This window comes from Sorex araneus, chromosome X (genome assembly GCF_027595985.1).
Source record: "Sorex araneus isolate mSorAra2 chromosome X, mSorAra2.pri, whole genome shotgun sequence".
Classification (NCBI taxonomy): Eukaryota; Metazoa; Chordata; class Mammalia; order Eulipotyphla; family Soricidae; genus Sorex; species Sorex araneus.
The window spans coordinates 149,639,385-149,665,021 of record NC_073313.1 but is presented as its reverse complement, the minus strand read 5'-3'; the positions used below and the strand labels follow the sequence as shown (position 1 = coordinate 149,665,021).

Sequence of the window (25,637 nt, the reverse complement as noted above, 5' to 3'; positions counted from 1 at the left end):
CTAAATCTGTAAGCAGTGATTAAGAACATTCACATGATTTCATTGGAGTTGAAGAAAATGCAAGGTAAGTGTGTGGGATCACGAAAGTAATTTGCATGGCATTGTTAAATCAACCCAGCACAGAGCCAATTTCTGCTTCTGCTAGAGTGTAACTTTTGCCCACCTATTAGTACGTATCTGTTTTTAAATGCTACAATGACTGGAACTATAGCACAGTGGGTAGGGCATTTGCCTTGCATGCAGACGACCTGGGTTCGATTCCTCTGGCCCTCTCGGAGAGCCTGGCAAGCTACGAGAGTACCCTGCCCATGGCAGAGTCTGGCAAGCTCCTCGTGGCATATTCGAAATGGCAAAAACAATAACAAGTCTCACAATGGAGATGTTACTGGAGATGTTACTTGAGCAAATCGATGAGTAATGGGATGACAGTGATGACAGTGATACAGTGATCTTTCTTATTAACCCCGTATCAGATGGGTGTTTGGTAAATGTTTCCCATTCCATGGACTGACTTCCTATCTTGGTCACTGTTTCCTTTTAGGTGCAGATTCTTCTTAGTTCATTGTAGTCCCATTTGCCCATTTGCTTATCATTTCTTCCACTGTTTGGTCATTGGTGTTTCTTTGAAGATGGCGATAGCATCAATGTCATGGAGGGTTCTCCCTATGTTTACCTCTATCTACCTTATGGATTCATGTCTGATATTGAGGTCTTTAATTTATTTTGATCTGATTTTTATGCATGGCTTTAGATAGAAGTCTGAGTTCATTTTTCTTTGCATATAGTTGCCCAGTATTCCCAGAAACACTTGTTGAAGAGGCTTTCCTTCCTCCATTTCATGGTTCTTGCTCCTTTATCAAAGATGATCAAATATTTGAGGCTCTGTGCCTGGATATTCAGCTCTATTCCATTTGTCTGTGAGTCTATTTTTATTCCAATACTATGTGTTTTGGACTGGAGCGATAGATGCCACAGTGAGTGGGGCGTTTGCTTTGCATACAGCTGACCCGGGTTTGGGTCAATTCTTTTTTTTTTCTTTTTTTTAGTTTTTATTTTATTGAATCACCGTGAAAAAATACAAAGCTTTCAGGTTTAAGTTTCAGTCATATAATGATTAAACCCCATCCATTCACCAGTGCACATGTTCCATCACCAAGAACCCCAATATACCCCGCTCCCACCCAGTCCCCACCTAAGTAGCTAATTATCTTCACTTTATTCTCTCTATACTTTAAATACATTCAGTATTTCAATAGAGAACTCACTATTTTTGTTTGGAATTTCCCCCCAACAATCAGGCCTGCTGAAAAGGCATCATTTAATAATTTTCTTTCATTGCTGAGAATGAAGAATCTATGAGCTCTCTGATATTTTAGCTAAGTTCACAGTCTAGATGCATTTTTGTAAGAAGCCGCTCTGGGTGTCAAAATGGGTTCTGAGGTACTTGATTTTCTGAGGCACAATTATGAATGGGATTGTTTCTTTAATATGTCTTCTCTTTATTTGTATATAGGAAAGCCATGGACTTTTGGATATTCATTTTGTGACCTGCAAGTTTACTGTATGAGTCTGTATGTTTCTAGGAGCTTTTTGCATAGTTGTTAGTATTTTCTAAATATTTCACATCATCTACAAATAGGAAATCTTGATATCTTCCTTTCCTACCTGAGTGCCTTTGATATCTTTTTCTTGCTTAACTGCTATGGCAATACTTCCAGTAGTATATTTAATATGAGTGACCAGAGTGGGCAACCCTGTCTTTTGTCCCATCATAGAGGGAAGACTTTTACTTGGAGAGCTTTTAGTTTTTCCCCATTAAGAATAAAGCTTGCTGTAGGCTTGTGGTAGATGGCTTTGACTATATAGAGGAAAGTTCCTTAAACTCTCATTTTATTGAATGGGTGCTGGATGGGTGCTGGATATTATCAAGTGCTTTTTCTGCATCTATTGATATGATCACGTGGCTTTTATTCATTTTTATATCGATAAGGTTTATTATGTTGATTGACTTGCAAATGTTAAACCATCCTTGCATCCCTGGGGTGAATCCTGCTGGTCATCATCTTTTTGTATTTTATGATTTTTATACATTTTAATTTCATAAAGTAGTTCGCAATAGTTCGTTACAGATAATATTCAAACACCCACCCAACCAGCAAGGATCTTCCCACCACAATGAGAGGGATGTGTGTAAAGGTTGTTGATTTCATTCTGGGGCCCGTATATAAGAAAATACAAGCAAGTATGTTAAAACCAAACACATGAGGGCTGGAGTGATAGCACAGCAGGTAAGGTGTTTGTCTTGCATGCAGCTGACCAGAGTTCGATTCCCAGCACCCCATATGGTCCCCTGAGCACCACCAGGAGTAATTCCTGAGTGCAGAAACAGGAGTAACCCCTGTGCATTGCCAGGTGTGACCCAAAAGGCAAAAAAAACCCACATGTGTGCTGCTTTAGGTACATCAGTGGGCTACAGTATAAAAGATAGTGTGGCTCCATTTGCAGCCACACAATCCAGGAAAAACTGTGTCACTCTCTAATGGGAGCTTTGTTTTATAGTCTCTGGATCTTGGCCATTGATGAGATTACATGGGGGTAGGGCAGTTTGTGAGTGTGACTGCCAAACTACTGGAAAAATGGGAAAATGGGGATCTGGGTAGAGGAGGCCCAGTCTCGATCTGAGCAGGCTTGGAGATCTCAGCCACAGTTCCTGCATACTTGGGTTTCTCTGTCAGTTCCTTCATGGGTGAGACTCGTCTGAGAGAGTGGACAGTGGCCTTGAGCATGGTTGTGTCTGGGTTCCAGAGGTTTTTGGCTGCCAGGGCTCTGCTTGGGGTGGAGAGGGAAACAAAACCCGCCCCCTCCGAGGGGGCCCTGGTGAGCACAGCCTGGTGCAGGGGCAGGAGATTCTGCATCACTCTCTCCTGGGAGCTTTGTTTTATCATCACCTTTTTGATGAGTTACTGGATTATATTTCCTAGAATTTTGAATATCTTTGCATCTGTGTACATCATGGCTATGGACCTGTACTTCTCAATTTTGGCAGTCATCTCTCCACTTTTTGGCCTCATACATACTTTTTGGGATAGTTTCATTTTATTCAATTTCCTGGAAAAGGTTGAAAATGATGGGCAGTAGGTCCTCTTCAAAGGTTTGAAAGAATTCACTATTGAATCCATCCCATCCTGGGCTTCTGTTTGGGGGAAACCTTTTGATTACTGTTTCAATTTCCTCCATAGTAATGTCTGTTCAGGTATTGCAAAACTCCTTGGCTCAGCCTTGGGAGGTTATAGAAATCCAGGAACTTACCCATTTCTTCTAGGTTCTCTTGTTTTGTGGCATAAAGTTTCTCGAAGTTATCAGTGATCATCCTTTGAATTTCTGTGGTGTCTATTTTGATGTCTTTTCTTTCATTTCTGATTTGGTTTGTTAGGCTTCTCTCTCTCCTTTTAAGTCTTGCTAGTTGCTTATCAGTTTTGTTTATATTTTAAAGAAACCAGCTGTTGGTTTCATTGATCTCTTGGATTGTGATTTTGGATTCCAGCTTGTTATATTCTGCTTTAAGTTTTATTATTTCCTTCCTCCTTCCTGGTTTGGGCTCCTTTTGTTGGTAATTTTTCAAGATTTTAAGGTGTAAAGTCAAGTTATTTATGTGAGTCCTTTCATGTTAACGAATGCTTGCAGAGTTATAAACTTTCCTCTCTTATTGTTGTTTTTGTTGCTTCCTAGCAGTTCTGGTAGTCCACTTTTGCGTTTTCATTTGCTTCCAGAAGTCTTTTGATTTCCTCTCTAACCCACTGATTTTCCAGCAGTGGACTTTTTAGTATCCAGGGGTTTGATTTGATACTCCATTTCTATGTATGATGAACTTCTTTTATTTCAGTGCATAATGATCTCAAAAGATAGTTGATGCACTTTCTATCTTCAAACTTTATTGAGGTATGGGTTGTGGCTCAAAATGTGGTCTATCTTGGCAAATGTCCCATGTAAACTGGAGAAGTATATGTATTTGGCTTTGGGGGATAAAGAGCTCTCTCTATATCTGATAGCTCCCTCTTTCCCATTCATCCATCTAAACCAGTATTTTCTTGCTGAGTTTTAGTCTCATTGACCTATAACGAGGTGACAAAATGGTGTTGCAGTCTCCAACTTCTATGTTGCTACCAATGTCCTCCTTGAAGTCTTTTACCAGATGCTTTAAGTACTTTGGTCATCCCACATTGAGTACGTATATGATTAGGAGTGTAATTTCTTCCTGATGTGTATATTCCTTGATTATTAAGAAGTGACCTTCACTGTCTTTTATAACCTTTTCTGCCTGAATTCTATGTTGTTGGATACTCTATGGCCATCCCGGCCTTTTTGAAGGAATTGTTTGCTTGAAGAATTGTTTTACATCCTTTAACTTTGAGTCTGTGTTTGTTCTTTCTCTTCAAATGTGTTTCTTTGTAGCGGAGTGTTGGATTCAATTTTTAATTCTTTTTTTGCCAGTCTTTGTCCCTTAATTGGTGTGTTTATATCATTGACATTGAAAGAGATGTCATGGTTTTTTGCCATCTTTTTGTAGAAGTTTGGTTGCCTGTATGGTTTGCCATGCCTTACCCCTTCAGTTCTTTCAAAATTGGTTTTGAGTTCTGGAGCTGTTGTTTATTCATGTAATTCTGTATCATTTCTTCAAATATGAATGAGAGTCTAGCTGGGTAAAGCATTCTTGGTGAGGCCTTCATTCCATTTAAGTTTTTTATTCTTTTTTTTTTTTTGCAAATACTTTCTACCATTTTTTTTAATTTAAATTTTATTGAATCACCATGTGGAGGGTTACATAGTTCTCAGGATTATGTCAGTTATACAATACTCAAACACCCTTCCCTTCACCTGTGCCCATATTCCATCACCAACCACCCCATTATACCTCCCACCCCCTCCCGCCCCCTTCCGACCCCCCAGTCCCCGCCCTTGTAAGTGATAAGTTTCACTTCGTTTACGCTTTATCTTGGTTACAGTCCATGTTTCAACACATAACTCACTATTGTTGCTAGGGTTTCCCCCCAAAAAAGAGAAGACAGTCCCACTGTCAAGGAAGCATTTGATGGCTCTCCATTGCTGAGAATGTAGAGATATTAAGTCCCGCTGTTTGTTACATAACTTTTCTATTTTTCCTCCCTCGTCCCGCACCACCGAGATCACGCCTGTTTAGTAATCACCATGCTGCCTGACAAAGGGAAAACAAACCAAAAAAGATGGTTATTTCCCGTCATCAGCCGGCGTGGGGCTCTGGCTTAGTTGATAGTCTGGTAGAATGTCTGCAAGCAGTTTCTGGAACCAAAAGTAATACGCTGGTATCGGCCCCGGCTCGAGATTCCACCAGCATCCCGCTGTTCCAAGTACATAATAATTCATTCCCTTGTATCCCATTCCCACGCCACCAGGTCCGTGTCAGCTTAATGGACATCATACTATGGTTAATGCCACGCCGCGTCTCTTCCCGAGAAAGAAGGATATTTCTTCTCAGCCGGCGTGGGGATATGGCTTAGTTCAGTCTATAGAGATGGCTACCACTTTGGTAGCCTTCAATATTTCAGCACAAGATTTACTATTCTTGTTAAGATTTCCCACCAAAGTCCGACCCGTCAAAAAGAAACCATTTCATATTGGTGATGATTAAATGACAATAAGTTGCGCGTCCATGGCAGCGGCCTCGCAGCTTTGAATTTCTGTATAAAGTCCAGGGAAAGTACAGCCAGAAATTACATGTCACTACAAACTTTAACCCTATTATGGTCCCCCCAAAGTCCAACCCATTACAAAGGAACCATTTCATATTGCTGATGATTAGATGACATTAGGCTGCCGCGGCTGCGCAGTTTTGGGTTTCTATATAAAGTCCAGGGAAAATTCTGCCTAAAATTCTATTGCTACAATCTTTTACCCTTCAATAAAAAACTCAGTACTATTGTTTGTAGTTTCCCCCCACGGTAAGCCCTGCCAAAAAGGAACATTTACACGTTGCTTACAATCGAGAGATATTAGGTCACGCAGCTGCGATTGGATTTCTATATGAAGTCCAGGGAAAATTCTTTTGGTAATTGCATCACTCGCTGGCAGTGCCTGGGCCAGAAGCTCCGAGCACACAGTTTGGAGGCATTTTGGGGGCGCCGCTCGTGTCCAAAGTGGTTCAGTTGCCTCCGGGGGTCGATCTCGCGCGGGGCCGGAAAGGCTAAGTTTTTTATTCTGTACTATGTGCCACCATTGACTTGGCCCAGAATGTTTCATTCAGTACGTCTGCTGTAAATCTAAGCGATATCCTTTGTATGTAATTTCCTTCTTTGGTCTTGCTACTTTCAGTATTATATCTCTATGGGTTTTGTCATTGTAATTAGGGTATATCGTGGAGTCAGTTTCTTAGGGTCTCTTTTAGCTGGTACCCTTTGGGCTTCTTGGACTGAATGCATGGTTCTCCAGCTCTGGCAAATTTTCAGCAATGATATCTTTGACTGTTACTTCCTCACTGTGGTTGCTTTTCTGCCCTTCTGGGAGTCTGATGATTCTTATGTTTTTTTCTCTTGATTTCATACCATAATTCTCTTGTTTATGATGGGTTATTTTGAGATCTTCTGTCTTCTGCTGTTGTCTGGGATTTTTCTCGATTTCATCTTCAAGCTCACTGATTCTGTCTTCATTTGCTGTTACTCTACTGTTGAGGGCATTCATTAAAATTTTCATTTTATTTATTGAATTGCTTGGTAATGAAATTCCTGCTTGTAGTTTTCTTATTTCTGCCTTCATATGCTCCTGTTTTTTCATTTTATTTTTTTCCTCCTGTTTTTTTATTGTATGTCCATTCCACTGTTTCTTCGAGCTTATGAAACATTCTCACTATTTTGTCTCTGAATTCTTTATCAGAGAGACTGTGTATTTGGTTATTCCTTGTTGAGGCTCCAGGGCTGTTATCTTTATCCTCTCCTTATGGTGGGGTTCTGTGCGATTTCTTCATACTGTCTGTGGTAGTCTGGAAGTGGGTCTTTCCAATGCCTTATCAGTGGTTCCCCACCCCTCCTCCTATCCCCCTCACTGCCATGGAGGGCTCTGAGGGAGCTTAGTGGGTGGTCATCTCTTCTTTCCCCGTCAAAGATATTCCCTTCCAACACTCCAGTATATGTTGAATCTCTTGTGCTGATTTCAGGGAATGTGTTCTTTGGCTCAAATTTACTGTTGCTTTTTGATTAGGGTTGTACTGGTTATTGTGCTCACCATCACTTTTGTGAGTTTTCAGGGAATATTGATTGGAGTAAGGGCTAATGTCTAATGTGATTGGAGTAACCAGGCTATCCTGGTGAGTTTTGTATAAGAGGCCAATTTGTGAATCTCTGGGGATGCGGTTGGGGAGATTGATTGGCAGCCACTAGGAAACCAGCTGTCAGCTAGGAAAACTACATCCACCACTGGTCTGACCTGTGGGAGGAGCCAAACATTAGGGGTGTGCATCATCCATCTCAGAGTGTATGTTCAAAGCCTCTGGCAGCTTGGTGGCCTGTAGGAATAATCTTCAGTCATATCTTTTGTTCCTAGTCTAGATTCCTAGATGCCCGGAAAACCATGCCCACTGATGGTCTTAAACAAAATGTGTCCTGTGCTACACAGTCAGTTCTGGAACTGGATCTGCATAGTAGTGAACAGTCATCAGCTGGAGTCAGTGTTGCTGAGAGGCTGCTCTTGTGGCCATTGGATCTCTGGAGTATCATCAGAGATGACAGTGGCAGGAAAATCTCTCTAAACAAACCACTGCCCTGGCTTGGATTTGACATAAAATTCAGCTGGGGAGCTTAGCTAGCTTTTCAAATAAGGCACAAGTTTCAGGGTTCACTTTTTTCATCTGTAAAGGATGATTGGATTGCATCAGTTTATGTTCAAGTTGTGCTCATGCAGTTTGAGGTTTCTGTACATTCTGTACACTCTAAATCTGAATTTAAGGTATTGGTCAGGTTGATTTTTCCAGGAGGTTGTTGGAGTCCATTGTAGTGTTTTTAATTCTGGTGACTTCTGGAAATTTTTGGTGTTTCTCCCAGTATTCTGTCTCTATTTTTGGCATTTTCCGTTATGATTAAGATTTACCTTGGAGTATTTTTATTTGGATCTCTCTTATTTGGTACCATTAAGGCCTCTTGGGCCTGGGTGCCTGTGTTCTCCAACTCTGGGAACTTCTCAAGCAATGGTGTTTTTGACTGTTGCTTCTTCATGAAGGTTGTCTTCCTGTCCATCCAGGACCCTATGATTCTTTTGTTGTTCCTCCTGAATTCATCCCAGAGTGCGCTGTTTATTTATTTCTCTACCCCTTGTTCTTTAGAGGTTTTCTGTAGTTAATATTGTAATTCACTGATTTTGTCCTCAGCCACTGTTACTCTGCTGCTGAAGACTTTCAGTGAGTTTTTCATTTCACCTACAAAATTCTTTAGTTCTGTAATTTTGCTTGCAGTTTTCTAATTTCTGCTCTCATATTATCTTGTATTTTACTGGATGTCCATTCCATTTTTTCTTTAAGCTCCTTAAACGTCCTCAACATTTTATCTCTAAAATTCTTATGAGAAAGATCATATAACTGGTTACTACTGCTTGACTCATCTTGGGTGACTAAGCACCGTGGGATTCTCTGTTGCTTTTCCATTGTACATTTTGCACCCTGGAGATGAGTTTTGTGTATAGTTGTGTGGATGGGCATCTAGAGTTTGAATTTTTGTCTTCCAGGGGTCTAGCTGGCTGGCTGGAGTGCTCCAAGGGCTCCTGACTTACCTAGGGTTGAAATGGCTGTTCATTTTAAAAACATTTTATTAAAGAGCCATAATTTACAAAGTTACTGATCAATCCATTTTAGGCATATAATAATTCAACACCAATCCCTCCACCAGTGTCAACTTTTCTCCATCAGTGTTCCCAGATTCCCTCCCCATTCTGACCCCCACTCCACCCCCACCTGTCAGCTTGACAGGCACATTACAAAGTTTCAGTGGTTTCTGCCTAGATCTCATGTTTTCAGTTCTGTTGAATCTGTGTTTTGGGTATATGGCTATACGCCTCACTCCTATTACTGGTATAGCTAAAGTTCTGATGCCTGTTAGCACATTAGTTCTTGTTCTGTTCTTGCCCCTCCCCTTGATTTCTTTCCTTCTCTATCTCCTCTCTAAACACTGGGGTCAAATATGATGTAAGCATTTCCCTTTTATTTCCTCACCCAGTATTCTATATTCCACTAACAAATGAGATATCCTGTGTTTGTCTTCCTTCTTCTGGCTTCCTTCACTCAACACAATATCAGTTTAAGCCATGGTGCAGCAGATTACTTGACAAAATGGCACAGTTCTGAGTGAAGCCTTCTAGCTGTGAATTTGCTAGACCAGAGGCAGGGCCTTACAGGCCCTAGAAGGGGCCTTCTGGGATCTAGCTGAACTTGCTGGCATGCTGGGGACGATATGGCACAGTTCTGGGTGCAATTCGTGGGACAGGGGGTAAGGCCTTCTAGGTCTTAGCAGTTCCTTCCCAGGGCCTAGCCAGGCTGGCTCATCTACTACAGGGGCTTCTGGGGGCAAAGTGACACATTTCTGAATGCAGCTTCCTACCTGTGAATTCCTGGAATGTGGGAAAGGGCTTTCAACACCCTAATGGGGGCCTTCCCAGATACTAGCCTAGCTGGTTACCACATACTGGAGCTCCTGACTGACTTAGGTTTGATATGGTGCAGTTTTGAATGCAGCTTCCTAGCTGTCCAGTATTTGATTCTGACCCATTGATCAAAGAGCCTATCTTTATTCCAGTAGCATGCAATTTTGATCACTATAGTTTTATAATACAGTTCCAAATGGGTAATGAGATGCTTCCAAATTTTTTATTCCATGTTCATAAATATGAAAATAATTATTGGTAAAATAGCCATCCTCCTAAACTACTATATGGATTCAATGCAACTCCCCATCATGGGTATTATTATAGGGGTTTCATTGAATCTATACAATAATTTGGAGAATATTGCAATTTTGATTGTATCAAACCTTTTCCAAATCCATAAGCAGGGGATGTGTTTCCATTTTCTTGTTTTCATCTTTTATTTCTTGAAGTGTGGTTTATAATTTTCTTTTTCCTCTCTTACCTCTTCAATTAAGCTGATTTTATTTTTTAATTTTTAATTAAATTAATTTCTTTTCTTTTTTTGATGTAAATAGATTTTATTTGGAAGGTTTTCTGGGGGGAAGGAGGGAGAGAGAGAAAGAGAGAGAGAGAAAGAAAGAAAGAAAGAAAGAAAGAAAGAAAGAAAGAAAGAAAGAAAGAAAGAAAGAAAGAAAGAAAGAAAGAAAGAAAGAGAAAGAAAGAAGAAAGAACAAAGAAAGAAAGAATGAAAGAAAAAGAAAGAAAGAACAAAGAAAGAAAGGAAAGAAAGGAAGGAAGAAAGAAAGAAAGAAAGAAAGAAAGAAAGAAAGAACAAAGAAAGAACAAAGAAAGAAAGAAAGAAAGAACAAAGAAAGAAAGAAAAAGAAAGAAAGAAAGAAAGAAAGAAAGAAAGAAAGAAAGAAAGAAAGAAAGAAAGAGAAAGAAAGAAGAAAGAACAAAGAAAGAAAGAACGAAAGAAAAAGAAAGAAAGAACAAAGAAAGAAAGGAAAGAAAGGAAGGAAGAAAGAAAGAAAGAAAGAAAGAAAGAAAGAAAGAAAGAAAGAAAGAAAGAAAGAAAGAAAGAAAGAAAGAACAAAGAAAGAACAAAGAAAGAAAGAAAGAAAGAACAAAGAAAGAAAGAAAAAGAAAGAAAGAAAGAAAGAAAGAAAGAAAGAAAGAAAGAAAGAAAGAAAGAAAGAAAGAAAGAAAGAAAGAAAGAAAGAAAGAAAGAAAGAAAGACCAGGAACACAGGCTTGTACATTTCTCAGCACCAGTGTCCCCAGGTTCCCTCCCATCAATCCTCTTCTCTACCCCCTGGCTGCCTCTATAACAGGTGTATTTTCATATCTCTCTCTCTCTCTTTCTCTCTCTCTCTCTCTCTCTCTCTCTCTCTCTCTCTTCTTTGATCTCTTTCTCTTTTTGGGCATTGTGTTTTACAATACAGATACTGAAAGGTTATCAGGTATATTCCTTTACCTACCTTTAGAACTCACTTCTTGTCCAGAGTGATCATTTCCAGCTATCATTGTTATACTGGTCCCTTCTCTATCTATTTTACCTACCCTCTGCCCCACTCCCACACACTTGTGGTTGATTCCAATCATTGACCAGTCCTCCTAGCCCCCTTTTTCCCTAGTCATTTATATTAGCTTTCTAATAAATGTTAGCCTTCTATCATTTCATATATTACAAATGAATGCAGTCATGCTATATTTCTTCTTCTGCTTCTGTCTCATTTAACTCTGTATGATACTCTTCATGTCCATCTGTTTATAGACAAATTTCATGATTTAATTTTTCAAGCTGCATAATATTCCATTGTATAGATATGTCATGGTTTATTTATCCATTAATCTGTTCTCAGGCATTCAGGTGGTCTCCAGATTCTGACTATTGTGAATAGTGCTGCAATGAATATAGGAGTGCAGATAGTGTTTCTGCTGTATGTTTTTTGTCCCCTACGGTATGTTCTCAGGAGCATTTCTGGGTCAAATGGGAGCTCAATTTCAGTTCTTTTTGAGGAATGTCCACATTGTTTTCAAAAAAGGCTGGACAAGTTGGCATTTCCAACAACAATGAAGGAGACTCCCCTTTTCCTCACATCCGTGCCTGCACTGGTGGCTCTTTGGATGTGTACCGTGATATCTCATTGTTGTTTTGATCTGCATCTCCCTGATGATTATATAGAGCATTTTCACGTGCCTTTTGGCTATTCAAATCTCTTCTTTGAGAGAGTTTCTTTTCATTTCTTCTCCCCATTTTTTATGGGGTTGCATGTTTTTTCTTGTAAAGTTCAACCAGTGCCTTCTATATCCTTGATATTAACCCCTTATAAGAAGAATTTGGGGTGAATAACATTTCCCATTGTGTAAGCTGTCTTTGTATCTTACCCAGCCTCTATGGCAAACACCATCCCTTCACTGTTTCTTTTGAGGTGCAGAAGATTCTTAGTTTAATATAGTCCCATTTGTTATCATTGTTTCCAACTTGCTTGGTCAGTGATGTTTGATCTTTGACGATACTTTTAGCTTCAATATTGTGGAGGATTTTTGCCTACCTTTTCTTCCATCTATTTTATGACTTCTGGCCTGATATTCAAGTCTTTACTCTGTTTTGAGCTGACTTTTGTTCATGGCAGTAGATAGAGGTCTGAATCCATTGTTTTTTGCATGTAGCTGTCCAGTTTTACAAACACTACTTGATAAAGAGGCTTTCCTTACTATTCTTCTTATTTATTGCTCCCTTATCAAAGATTAAATGATCATATATTTGACAGTGTGTGTCAAGATATTCAACCCTATCCCATTGGCCTTCAGGTCCATCTTTATTTTAATATCATGCTGTTTTAATTGTTACCTCTTTTTAGTACAGTTTGACATTGGGGACAGTTATGACTACCATCTTCATTTTTCCCAGAATGGCTTTAGCAATTGGTGGCGTTTCATTGTTCCATATGAATTTCAAGGGCTGGAGCAATAGCACAGCGGGTAGGGCATTTGCCTTGCATGCAGCCGACCCAGGTTTGATTCCTCCGCCCCTCTCCGAGAGCCCGACAAGCTACGAGAGTATCTTGCCCATAGGGCAAAGCCTGGCAAGCTACCCGTGGCATATTTAATATGCCAAAAACAGTAATGAGTCTCACAATGGAGACATTACTGGTGCCCACTCCAGCAAATTGATGATCAACGATGATCAACAGTGATGATCAACAGTGATACAGTAATGAATTTCAGATGTATTTGATCAATTTCTATGAAAAATGTCATAGGTATCCGTATAGGGACCTCATTGAATCTATATAATGCTTTGGAGAGTATTGCCATTTTAACAATGTTAATCCTCCCAATCTATGACCAGGGGATGTGTCTACATTTCCTTATGTCATCTTTTATTTCTTGAAGTAGCATTTTGTAGTTTTCTTTGTACAGGTCCTTTACCTCCTTATTTAAACTTGATTCTAAGGTACTTGATCTTTTTTTTTTTTTTTTTTTTTTTTTTTTTTTGCTTTTTGGGTCACACTCAGCAATACACAGGGGTTACTCCTGGCTCATGCACTCAGAAATTACTCCTGACGGTGCTTGGGGGAACATATGGGATGCTGGGAATCGAACTCGGGTTGGCCGGGTGCAAGGCAAATGCCTTACCTGCTGTGCTATCACTCCAGCCCCAGTACTTGATTTTCTGAGGCATGATTGTGAACAGAATTTTTTTTTAAATTTTTATTATATCACCATGTGAAAAGATACACAGTTCTCAGGTTTATGTCTCAGTTATACAATATTCAAACACCATCCCTTCACCAGTGCCCATATTCCACCACCAGAATCCCCAGTATACCCCCCGCCCCCACCCCCCACTGTATAACTGATGAATTTCACTTCATTTTCTCTTTACCTTGATTACGTTCCATATTGCAAAACAAAACTCACTGTTGTTGTTGGAGTTTCCCCCCAAGAAAGACAGCCTTACTAAGGAAGCATTTGATAATTGATTTTCCATTAAAAGATTGTATGTTTTCAGTTTTTAGAAAAGGTCTAAAGCCGCGGCCGCGCGGCTCGGATATGTTCCAGTCCCGCAACCCGGAGCCGTGTTAGTTGCTGCTCAGTGTCGCCAGGGCTCCATTTGGAGAAGGCATGCCAGCTGTACCTCCTCTGCCTGGATCCCTGGTGTTGTTGGCCCGGGTTCCGGTCCGGAGCATTTCTCCGGCCACGTTGCTCACCAGACTGCTTGGCCTCTTCTCTGAGTGAACGGAATTTTTTATTTCACCTTCTTGTCTTTCATTATTTGAATACAGTTATGCCATGAACTTTTGTGTCTTGATTTTGTAACCTGCCACTTTACTATACAAATCTCTTGTTTCTAAAAGTTTTTTGGTAGAGGTTTTAGGTTCTCTAAGTATAGTATCATGTCATCTGCAAATAGTGATAGCTTGACTACTTTCTTTCCTATCTGGATGCCCTTAATATAATTTTTTTCCCTATCTCTTATGGCAAGTACTTCCAGTACTATATTGAATAGAAGTGGCAAAACTGGGCAACCTTCACTCATCCTTGATCTTAGAGGGAGTCTTTTAGTTTTTCCCCATTGAGAAAAATACTTGTCATGGGCTTGTGGTAGATGATTCTGATTATATTCAGGAAAGCTACTTGAAAAAAATTATTGAGACACTGAGATACAGTTACAAAATTTTCATGTTTGATATTCAGCTATACAATGATCGATCACCCATCCCTCCACCAGTGCAAACTTTCCACCACCAATATCCCCATTATCATCTCCACTTCCATCCCAGACTTACCCAGCCTCTATGGCAGACAGTTACTCTGATACTCTTTCTATCTAGTTTTGGGCATTATATTTTGCTCAAATATTCCCACCACTGTTCAAGCCTGCCTTTCACAGTCAGATGCTAGACCATTTATTTTCCATTGTTCACATTGCATATCAGGAAAGGTTCAGAGGAATAGTCCTGAGACCCACATACTGGAGCCATGCTTGTAGAAGCTCATGGTCACTGGGATTCCTTCTGGAGAAGGGGGAGAGACCGCAACTGTTCCATCTGGGGCATCCCAGTGATATGACTCAGTATGGGGCCTGGAGAATTCTCTGGTGTTGTGGTGCCCACCGGGACTCTTAACTGCTGTATGTGGCAAGATGGCACAGGGGGCAGGTTGAGGGCTCAGGAAAACTACTTGAACTCCCATTTTGTTGAGGATTTTCATCATGAATGGGTGTTGATTTTTGTCAAATGCTATCTCTCCATCTATTGGTATATTGATATGATAGTATGTTTTTTCCCTTTTTTAAAACAATTAATTAACCTGCAAATGTTAAACCATCCTTACATCCTTAGGATGAATCCCACCTGGTCGAAATGTATTATCTTTTTGATGAATCGTTGGATTCTATTTGATAGTATTTTGTTTAGGATATTTGCATATGTGTTCATCAGGAATTTTCTCTTTTTTTTGGTATCTCTATCTGCTTTTGGTATAAGGGTGTTTCCATTTCTTCAATTTCCTGGGAAAGCTTGAAAAGGTTTTGCAGTAGTTCCTCTTTAAAGGTTTGGAAGAATTCGCTAGTGAATCCATCTGGACCTGGGCTTTTGTACTGGGGGAGACTTTTGATTACCACTTCAATTTCCTTGGTAGAGATAGGTCTATTCAGGTATTCCAAATACCTGAATTTCATCCTATGGAGGTTATAGGAATCCAGGAATATATCCATTTCTTTTAAGTTCTCTTGTTTTGAGGCATCCAGATTCTTAATCACTGATGATCTTTTGGATTACTGTGGTTTCTGTTGTGATGGCCTCCTTTACATTTCTGATTCAGTTTATTAGGGTTGTCTCTGTCTTTCTTTGTGAGTTTTCTAGTGCTTCATTAATCCATTAATCTTATTTATTTTGCAAAGAGCCGACTATTCGTTTCACTAATTGTTATTTTTTTTGAATCCAGCTTGTTGATTTCTGCTCTTAAGTTTTATAAATTTTTCCTGCTTCCTGGATTGGGCTCCTTTTGTTGGTCATTTTCTAAGATCTTAAGCTGTAACGTCGAGATATTTATGTGGGCCCTTTCTCCTTTCTTGAAAAATGTTTCCAGAGTTATAAACATTCCTCTTAACACTGCTTTAGCTGTGTCCTAGAAGTTCTGGTAGCTTATGACCTCATTCTCATTTGTTTCCAGGAATCTTTTGATTTCTTTGATTTCTTCTCTAACCTACTGGTTGTTCAGCAATCAGCTGTTTAATTTTTAGGTGTTCGGTTTGATTCTTTTCTGTATTTTCAGTGCATTATGATCTGAAAAGATAGTTGGTACAGTTTCTTCTTGATTTTATTATCAACTCATGATAGATTAATGGGACTAAAACTCAGCAAGGAAGTACTAGCTCTGGAGGAAAAATGTGGAAGAGAGAGGGCAGTAGACATATACAGGGCTTTTCATCCCCCAAAATTCGAATAAACATTGCACATGGAACATTTTCCACTGTTTCTTTCAGCTCATTAAACATCCTCAACATTTCATTTCTTAATTCTTTATCAGAAAGATTATGTATGTGGGTATTCCCTGTTGAAGCGTCAGGACTTTATCATCATTAACACCTCATGGTGGGGAACTGTGCTGATTCCCCGTGATGCTGTAGCAATATGGAGGTGGATCCCTCCCATTCACTGTCAGTGTCCCCTACTCACAACTACCAGTGTCCCCGACACTGTCAGGGAGGATTCTGGGTGAGTTCGGTTGATGATCGTCTCCTCTTTCCCCTTCAGTGATGTTACTTTCCTCTTTGGTGCCCATGTTTGTATTATGTGGGGTCTTTAGCACTGATTCAGAGGATGTGTTCTTTTAGATTGGGTTTGTACAGATTCTTGTGTTCACTGTATTTTGGTAGTTTGGGGAGTATTTTGTTTGGAACCGGCTCATGGCCTAATGTGGTTGAGGTAGCCAGGCTGCCCTTGTCACAGGGGGGTGCGGGGCGGCCGGACAGCACAGGGGGGGGGAAGGGAGGAACCCTGGGGCCATTTATGGAGGAGAATGGGCACTGGTGGAGGGATGGGTACTCGAATATTGTATGATTGTAACACAGGCACGGAACTCTGTAACTGTACCCTCACAGTGACTCATTAATAAAATTTTTTTTTTAAATGAGTTCAGTATAGGAGGCTGAGATACGAGTCCAGTGCACTATGAAAATGGAAATTAACTGGTGGCCTAATGAGCTGCTACTGGGAGGCCACACCCCCACCGCCTGTGTACCTGTGGGGGCAGGAGCCCTGTTGATACTCATCTTGGGTTACAGTTGAAGTCCCACTTCTGGAGTACTTCTAAAACTGCAGGTGTCCCCTCTCACGTAGACATTCTGTTAAGCTGATTCTGAGGTACTTAATTTTCTGAGGGACATTGTTATCGGGATTGTTTGTTTCTTTGATAGATTTATAAATTGAATCACTGTGATATTAGTCCCTTACAATGCTTTTTATGATTAGGTTTAATCCATACAGTGTTCCAACACCCATTCCTCCAGTGTACATTTCCCAGCACCAGTGTCGCTAATTTCCCATCACCTCTTCCCTTCAAGCCTGCCTCTCTGGCAGGTACTTTTCTTTTCTTCTCTCTCTCTCTCTCTCTCTCTCTCTCTCTCTCTCTCTCTCTTCCCCCCCCCCTTTGGACAATGTGGTTTGCAATACAGATACTGAAAGGATATCATACATATCCCCTTCCTTACTTTTAACACCTGGTCCAGCGTGATTATTTCCAACTATTATTGTCATATTGGTTCCTTCCCTATCTTACCTACCCTTTGCCCCCCACACATTTGTCGTGGATTCCAATCCTTGATATCACTTTCTTTTCTTTCATTCTTTCCATATAGGAAAGTTATGGCCTTTTGTGTTTTAATTTTGTAGACTGTGACTTTGCAAGTCTATTGTTTCTACAAGCATTTGGTAAAGTTTTCTAAGAATATTCTATGTATACTGTCATGCCACTTGCAAGTTGTGAGAGGTTGACATATTTTGTTTTGTTTTTATTTCATTGAATCACTGTGAGATACAGCATTACAAAATTGTTTACGATTGCATTTCAGTCATTCAATGTTCCAACACCTATCCCTTTACCAATGTAATTTTCCAACACCAGTGTCCCCAGTTTCCTTCCCACTCCTTCAAGCAACTCCCCACCCCAGAAAACCCAGGTAAACACCGTCACTCTATTGTCACAGTTCCTAAGCTCTTGAAGTGACAGAGCTGATAATCAAGTAGAAGCATAGAAAATTAGATAGGAAATATAAGTAGAAGCTCACTTATCTCAGTGTGTGGAAGCAACTACATAGAAGCCTCAACTTGTATCTCACAGCTCAGTAAATCCTCAGGCCATGAGTTTAGCAACACCATTTCAAGATATATGTTGTACCAAGCAATATCAAGTAAATTATTTTGTGCCCAGGCTTGGTGGGGGGGTGGGAAACTGGAGACATTGGTTGGGGGAAGGGAGCGCTGGTGGTTGGACTGGTGCTGGAATATCAAATACCTGAATCAGCTGTATTTGGACAGCTTAGTAAATCATGGTGTTTAAAGTTTCATTGAAAAAAGAAAAAACTCGCCAGTAAACCCAACTGGACCATGAATTTTATTCTTGGAAATATTCTTAATTCGAGTTTCGGTTTCCTTGCTTGTGATTGGCCTGTTCAGACTTTTCACTTCCTCCTTGTTGAGTTTCTACCGTTACTATTTTGTTTCAGTCAATGTGTTTTTTCAGTTTGTGAGCATAAGCTTTTGTGAAGTTCGCTGACCTGTCATTTGGTGCATAGATGTTGGTAAGAGTTAGGTAAGTACTATGCCTGTCATATTATGTCTGCTACATTCACTGAGACTTTTTGTCTAATCTCAGTTCTTCACCTTGTGCAGACATGTGGATCCTTTTTTTATTCCAAAATCAGCCCTGGCTTTATTTTTTTTTAAGTTGTTCACAATAATTTATTGCATTTAATACTTCAACACCAATCCCGACACTATTACACCATCCCACCATCATTATTTTGAATTTTACCACCACCACCCAAACCTGCCCCCCAAAGTATGTACTAAATAAGTTATTTTGTATTGCTTGTTCTGAATAATCCGCTAATTATGATCCAAAAAAGTTTACTTGGAGGAAAGTGGAGCCATTAAGCCCTTGTATAAGAGATTACTAACATGTTACAAGGTTGCCACTTGTGTGCTAATATACTATATTCCTTCAAAAATTACACCCCATCATTGTGGTGTGCTATTCTTAGTACATCAATGGGGTCGAGTGTGAGATGTTGCACTGCTGCTAAAGCGGCTACACACTCCAGGAATTCTAAAATTTTAAATAGGGTGATACAGCTAAAGTTAAATTTTTAACTGGATGGTGACTTTGGGGTGCGGAGGCATCTCTGTGGTGTGTTGCTCTCTTTCTCTTCTGAGATTTATTTGTGAGTCTCTGGATCATGGCCGTTAATGAGCTTAAATGGCACCAGAGGCAGTTCTGGATCCTTATATTTTCTGTTAAGAAGTTTGTTGAAACCCTGGAGATTAGTGTTCTCAATTTCTTGAAACTTTTTCTGCTGGGACTACAACTTGCACAGCTAAGATCCTTCTAAGTAGGGTCAATATGTTGGATTGGCTTTGTAGTCTGTGTCTGTGGCTATGATCATTTAGCTCTGAAGGCATAGAGACAAAAAACTCTACCTACAGTGCTTTTAAAATTTCTGGGGTTTACCTCAGACCTTAACAGGTTATCAAAGGGAAAGAGTAGTAAGTAGGAAAGGGTCTTTTGTACAGTGGTGGACGAATATTGGCAGTTTGGTTATGGTGTGATATGGTAACATTGTACTTGTAAACATCTAAACATCCACACTCAAATAAAAATACTTTGAAAAATTGACACGTTTGCATCTAGTTGTCACACCTGGGTTTTGGCACAAAAAGAAATATTTTATCCATATTAGGAAAGCACACAGGGTTCTCGTAAACTCAAAAGTCTTGACTCTGCTGTTTGATCTCTAATTTATCCCATGGTGACTAGACAGCCCTTTGGTTTTCTTACTCATTAACTGTAGCTCTGACACCCTTCTCCCTATTCTACCAATGCATTTGTGCACCCAGCTATAAATATGCAGGCACCTGGATTGATCACATATCTTCTGTGATAAACTTAAATGACTTGTATGAGATACACTTACTTTCTGTTTGTTTTAATATTTCCTTGTTGTAGTACATTTATTAGTGTGTTATATATATATGTTCTAACACAGGACATAGAAAAATCATTAAGACATATTAAATGGATTAAAAACCATTTGCATAATAGATAGCATAACTGATATTTAAAATTTTCTTTTACGACTATATTACTGTAAGTACTATACATATGTGTATGTTGAATACATCGAAAATCATTTACAAAATATTGGTACTTTTTTTCTGGAATAATAGGAATGGAGAGGTACAAGTTTGACGAGTAATTTTTTCTGTGCTGTTTGTATTACATATAGTTTAATTGTATATACATACTTGTATAAATAAATGCATCATTTCTAAATAATATAAGGATATGTTGAGGGGAAATGGGGAAAGAATGAGGTCAGTTGATTGCTTATGAATGTCATGAAAACAAACAAAATCAGATATCTTATGAAAATATTCTTATGGTATTGGAAACAGTTTGTATGATGGATGAATAATTTATGGTGCAGATAGATATGTCAGATACAAAGCACGGTACTGGTTCTCTGTATTCTATTGTTTGATCTTAATCTTTATGAAGAAATATTTTAATATAATTTTGTTTCCTGTAAACTGCCTACAATGGAAAATCAAGAGTATTTTTTACCAATATGTTTGATTTGTATGGTAATTGTATTTATCAATATAAATTAACAAATTGTCCTATTTTTATATCTTTCAGTCGTATGATGTAATCAGCTTAACTTCATCATCTGGATTTGGAGAATTCTGAGATATGACCAAGATCAGACTAGTCCTTTAAGATTGAAGTGCAAGTCAAATGAATCATGGTGAACTCACCACAGCAAATAATGCCTGTGATATGGAACCATAGCAGAAAACCAGTGTTCTCTTTTGGTGACATCCAATACTTGCTGTGTAACTTTGAATTACTATAAATACACTAAGGTCCCAATAAATTTTGTCTCTCATTACTGTGTTAGATCTGTATGACTACTAGCTAGCAAGTTATGACTTTACACTATTATTTTCATAATGACTCAAGATATAAAATATTGTTAAAACATTTTGTTGTTGTGAAATTTCAGTTAAGTGTGTGAGCAGGAGGAGAAAAAATGTAAAGAATTAAGTCTTAGCACATTCTCTTAACTTTTGTTTCCTATCTTTTGCTTTTTTGGGCCACACCCGGTGATGCACAGGGGTTACTCCTGGCTCTGCACTCAGGAATTACTCCTGATGGTGCTAAGGCAACCATATGGCATGCTGGGGGTCGAAACCGTATCAGCTATGTGCAAGGCAAATGCCCTACCTGCTGTACTATAGCTCCAGCCCCCTCTCTTAGCTTTTGTTGTCTACTTTTTGTTGATTTTGGATCAATCCAACAACGCTCAGAGGTTACTCCTGGCTCTGCACTCAGGAATTACTCTTGGCAGTACTCAGGGGACCATATAGGATGCTGGGGATTGAAACCTGGTCCGCCCTGTGAAAGGTAAACACTGTAACTGCTGTACTACCACACTGATGACTTGTTGTCTACAATTTTTAGTTCTCTATGTCCCCTCTCCATACTTTTCTGTCATCTGCCATATCTTTTATATTTATTTACATCTTAACTATTTTCTTTTTTTTAATTTAATAGTTTATTTTTAATTAGTGAGTCAACGTGAGGGTACAGTTACAGATTTATACATTTTTGTGCTCATGTTTCTCCCTTACAAAGTTTGATAACCCATCCCTTCACCAGTGCCCATTCTCCACCACCAGTAAACCCAACATCCCTCCCCCCCCTCTCCAGTCCTGCCTCCCCCCACCCCACACTGCCACTATGGCAGGGTATTCCCTTTTGTTCTGTCTTTCTGATTAGGTGTTATGGTTTGCAATAAAGGTGTTGAGTGGCCATTGTGTTCAGTCTCTAGTCTATATTGGGCCCGCATCATCTTTCCCCCACATGACCTCCAATCACATTTTACTTGGTGTTCCCTTCTCTGAGTTGCCCAGAATGAGAGACCAGCCTCCAAGCCATGGAGACAACCTCCTGGTACTTATTTCTACTATTCTTGGGTGTTAGTCTTATAGTCTATTATTCTATAGTCCACAGATGAGTGCAATCTTCCTATGTCTGTCTCTCTCTGACTCATTTCACTTAGCATAATACTTTCCATGCTGATCCACTTATATGCAAACGTCATGACCTCATTCTTTCTAACAGCTGCAACATCTTAACTATTTTCTGGTCAAAATGGCTCATATGCTTTTTACTTATAATTTCCTATTTCTAAAATATTCAGTATTGAATATTTTGACTGATTTAAAGATTTTTTTAAGTTGGGTCCAGAACCACAACAGCAGGTAGGGTACTTTTCTTGCACGCAGCGAATCCAGCTTTTATCCCCAGCATTCTGTATGAGCCCCTGAGCCCTGCTAGGAGTAATCCCTGAACAAAGAGTGAAGAGTAAGCCCTGAGCACAACCTGGTGGGCCCCCAAACAAACAACAACAGAAGACAGAAAAAAAGGAAAATTGGCATCTTTCAGTATTTCACATAATTCACTAATTCTTGTAAATAGAAAAAGTTGAAGTTGATTTTGAGATGCTTGGAGATTTATGTTGGCATGGAAATTTTACAGACAACATCCAGAAACAAACATAGAAATGCATAGAATTTTTCTTTCTTCTTTTGGTGATGTCACAAATCTAACCCAGAACTTCACGCATCAGAGTTCTACTGCTGAGTCATATACCTAGCTCAGAATATCTTTTTTTAAAATAAAAATATACACGTCATATTTCACATTGTTGGGGAAGTGCTGAATTGTTCATTAAGTTGTGTTGAAGGCATCTGAGTATCACATGGAAAACGTCCCTCGTTATGCCCCTTCATAACAAATTTAAAGATATCAACCTTAAAATATGAGAAGTAAACTTTGGTGAGTATATTATTATAGAATTGAAATATCTGTTTTGTTATTTTAGCACCATGCTTTACAATAGTTTTAGTGTTTATGCTTTCCATATATAAAGTTACTGTATATTCACCACCATCAAAGTGCCAAAGACTCCACCAATGTCCTTATGTCACTTCTTTTCTACATTCCCCTCTCCCCACTTCTGTTTCCCCTCCTTGGTAAACTGAATTCTGTTGTGAGAATCCAATTGTTTGTTTTAATTAACCATTATTCATTTCCTACTTTTTAAATTACCACTTGTAAGTGAAATTATTCAGTATTTGTCCTCCCTCTGAAATAATTCAGTTAGCATGATACTATAACTCTATACATGTGGTAGCAAAAGATTTTATATTTTCTTATAAATGATACACACATTCACATATATATCAGGATTTCTTTATTCACTCATCTGTTGGTTGACATGTGGTTTGCTTCCATGAATTGGTTATTGTAAATACTGCTCAAGGGCCAATCCAGACTGTTGTTGAATTTTGTGAGTCCTATATACATCTTATCAGGTGAATGATGTACAAATATTTTTCCCATTCAAGTGTCTTTATTTTACTCCTCACATTTTTATTTTAGAAACTTTTTAGTTTGATATACTCTTATTTTTATTTTATTTTCCTGTAGCATTAAATTATTGAAGATGCCCCTAAAGTCAGTGCTGTGAGAAATAGAAATATTATTGATTAAATATTTATGATTTATGATTTAAAAAGTACCGTCACAAATACTGTGGATAGGGGCTGTAGTGATAGCACAGCAGGGAGGGTGTTTGCCTTGCACGCGGCCGACCCGGGTTCCATTCCCAGCATCCCATATGGTTCCCTGAGCACCGCCAGGAGTAATTCCTGAGTGCAGAGCCAGGAGTAACCCCTGAGCATCGCCAGGTGTGACCCCCCAAAAAAAGAAAAAAAAAACAAATACTGTGGATATAATGGTAGAAGTAAATGTTATTTAAGATAGCTTACAATTTAAAAAGGCAGTGAATGATAAGCAAGATATAAGACATTTCTAGATCTACATATTCAAGTTGCTTTCAGAACTTTCATTTCTCAGTAATGCTTTCTTTCCTTCATTTTCAGAAAGCTTGTATCTGTAATTTTGAGAAAGAGAGTACAGCAACACTTTGAGGAATACATTATAATAAGTTCACACGCTTAGTGGGGCTGGTCTTCTCTTTCTTTATAAAATTGGTCTAAAATTATATTGAGCTCAAAAAGTAATTATTCAGCCCTGCTTGGATCACATACCTTTTTTTTTTTTGCTTTATGGGTTACACCCAGCGATGCTCAGGGGTTACTCCTGGCTCTGCACTCAGGAATCACCCCTGGAAGTGCTCAGGGGACAATATGGGATACTGGAAATCGAATCCGGGTCGGCTGCGTGCAAGGCAAACGCCCTACCCGCTGTGCTATTGCTCCAGGCCCTTATACCAATGTTTTTTAGTATTTTTCTTCCTCTGACATTTAAAAAAAATTTCTTTTTTTAGACAACTTTTCGTGCTTGTGTTTCAGTCATACAATGCTCCAGTACCCATCCCTCCACCAGTGCCCATTCTTCGCCACCGATGATCCCAGTATCCCTCCCACCCACCCCCACCCCATCTCCCCCACCCCACCCGACCTCTGTGGCAGGGCATTCCCTTTTGTTCTCTCTCTCCTTTTGGGTGTTGTGGTTTGCAATAGAGGCATTGAGTGGCCATCATGTTTGATCTATAGTCTCCTTTCAGTGTGCATCTCCCATCCCCAGCTGGTCCTTGAACCACACTTTACCTGGTGTTCCCTTCTTTATCTGAGCTGCCTTTTCCTCCAGCGTGTGAGGCCAGCTTTCAAGCTGTGGAGCCAATCTCCCTGTATTTATCTCTACTATTCTTGGGTTCTATTCTCCCATCCTGTTACTTTATATTCCACAGATGAGTGCAGTCTTTCTATGTCTGTCTCTCTCTTTTTGAATCATTTCACTTAACATGATATCCTCCATGCTGAACCACTTATATGCAAAGTTCATGACCTCATCTTTTCTAACAGCTGCATAGTATTCCATTTTGTAGATGTACCAAAGTTTCTTTAACCAGTCATCTGTTCTTGGGCACTCAGGTTTTTTCCAGATTCTGGCTATTGTAAACAGTGCTGCAATGAACATTCGAGTGCTGATGTCATTTCCACTATGCTTTTTTGCATCCTTGGGATATATTCCCAGGAGTGGTACTGCTGGGTCAAATGGGAGCTCAGTTTCTAATTTTTTGAGAAGCCTCCATACTGTTTTCCAAAAGCGCTGTATCAGTCGGCATTCCCACCAGCAATGTCCCTTTCTCCACACATCCACGTCAACACCGGTTGCTTTTGTTCTTTTGTATGTGTGCCAGTCTCTGTGGTGTGAGGTAGTATCTCATAGTTGTTTTGATCTGCATTTATCTGATGATTAATGATGAAGAGCATTTTTTCATGCTCTTTTTGCCATTCGTATATCTTCCTTGAGAAAGTTTCTATTCATTTTATTGCCCCATTTTTTGATGGGGTTGGATGCTTTCTTCTTGCAATTCCAACCAGTGTCTTGTATATCCTTGACATCAATCCCTTATCTGATGGGTATTGGGTGAATATTCTTTCCCATTACATAGATTATCTTTGTATTTTGGTGACTGTATCTTTTGCGATGTAGAAGCTTCTTAGTTTAATATAGTCCTATTTGTTTATCTCTGTTTCTACTTGGTTGGTCAGTGGCATGTCATCTTTGAAGATACCATTAGCTTCAATGTCGTGGATGGTTTTGCCAACCTTATATTCAATGTACCTTATGGATTCTGGTCGGGTGTTGAGGTCTTTAATCCATTTTTAT

General features: G+C 39.4%; 1 protein-coding gene across 2 annotated transcripts in view; it reads left to right on the top strand.

Moving 5' to 3' along the window:
- The window catches only part of NBDY (negative regulator of P-body association), a 145,777-nt gene extending 124,034 nt beyond the window's left edge, over window positions 1–21,743 (top strand). For both annotated transcript variants that reach the window (XR_008627323.1, XM_055121961.1), the window contains one exon: window positions 20,568–21,743. The gene's annotated coding sequence lies outside the window, so the exon portion shown is untranslated. The remainder of the gene's footprint in view (window positions 1–20,567) is intronic.
- The last annotated feature ends 3,894 nt before the right edge of the window (window positions 21,744–25,637 follow it).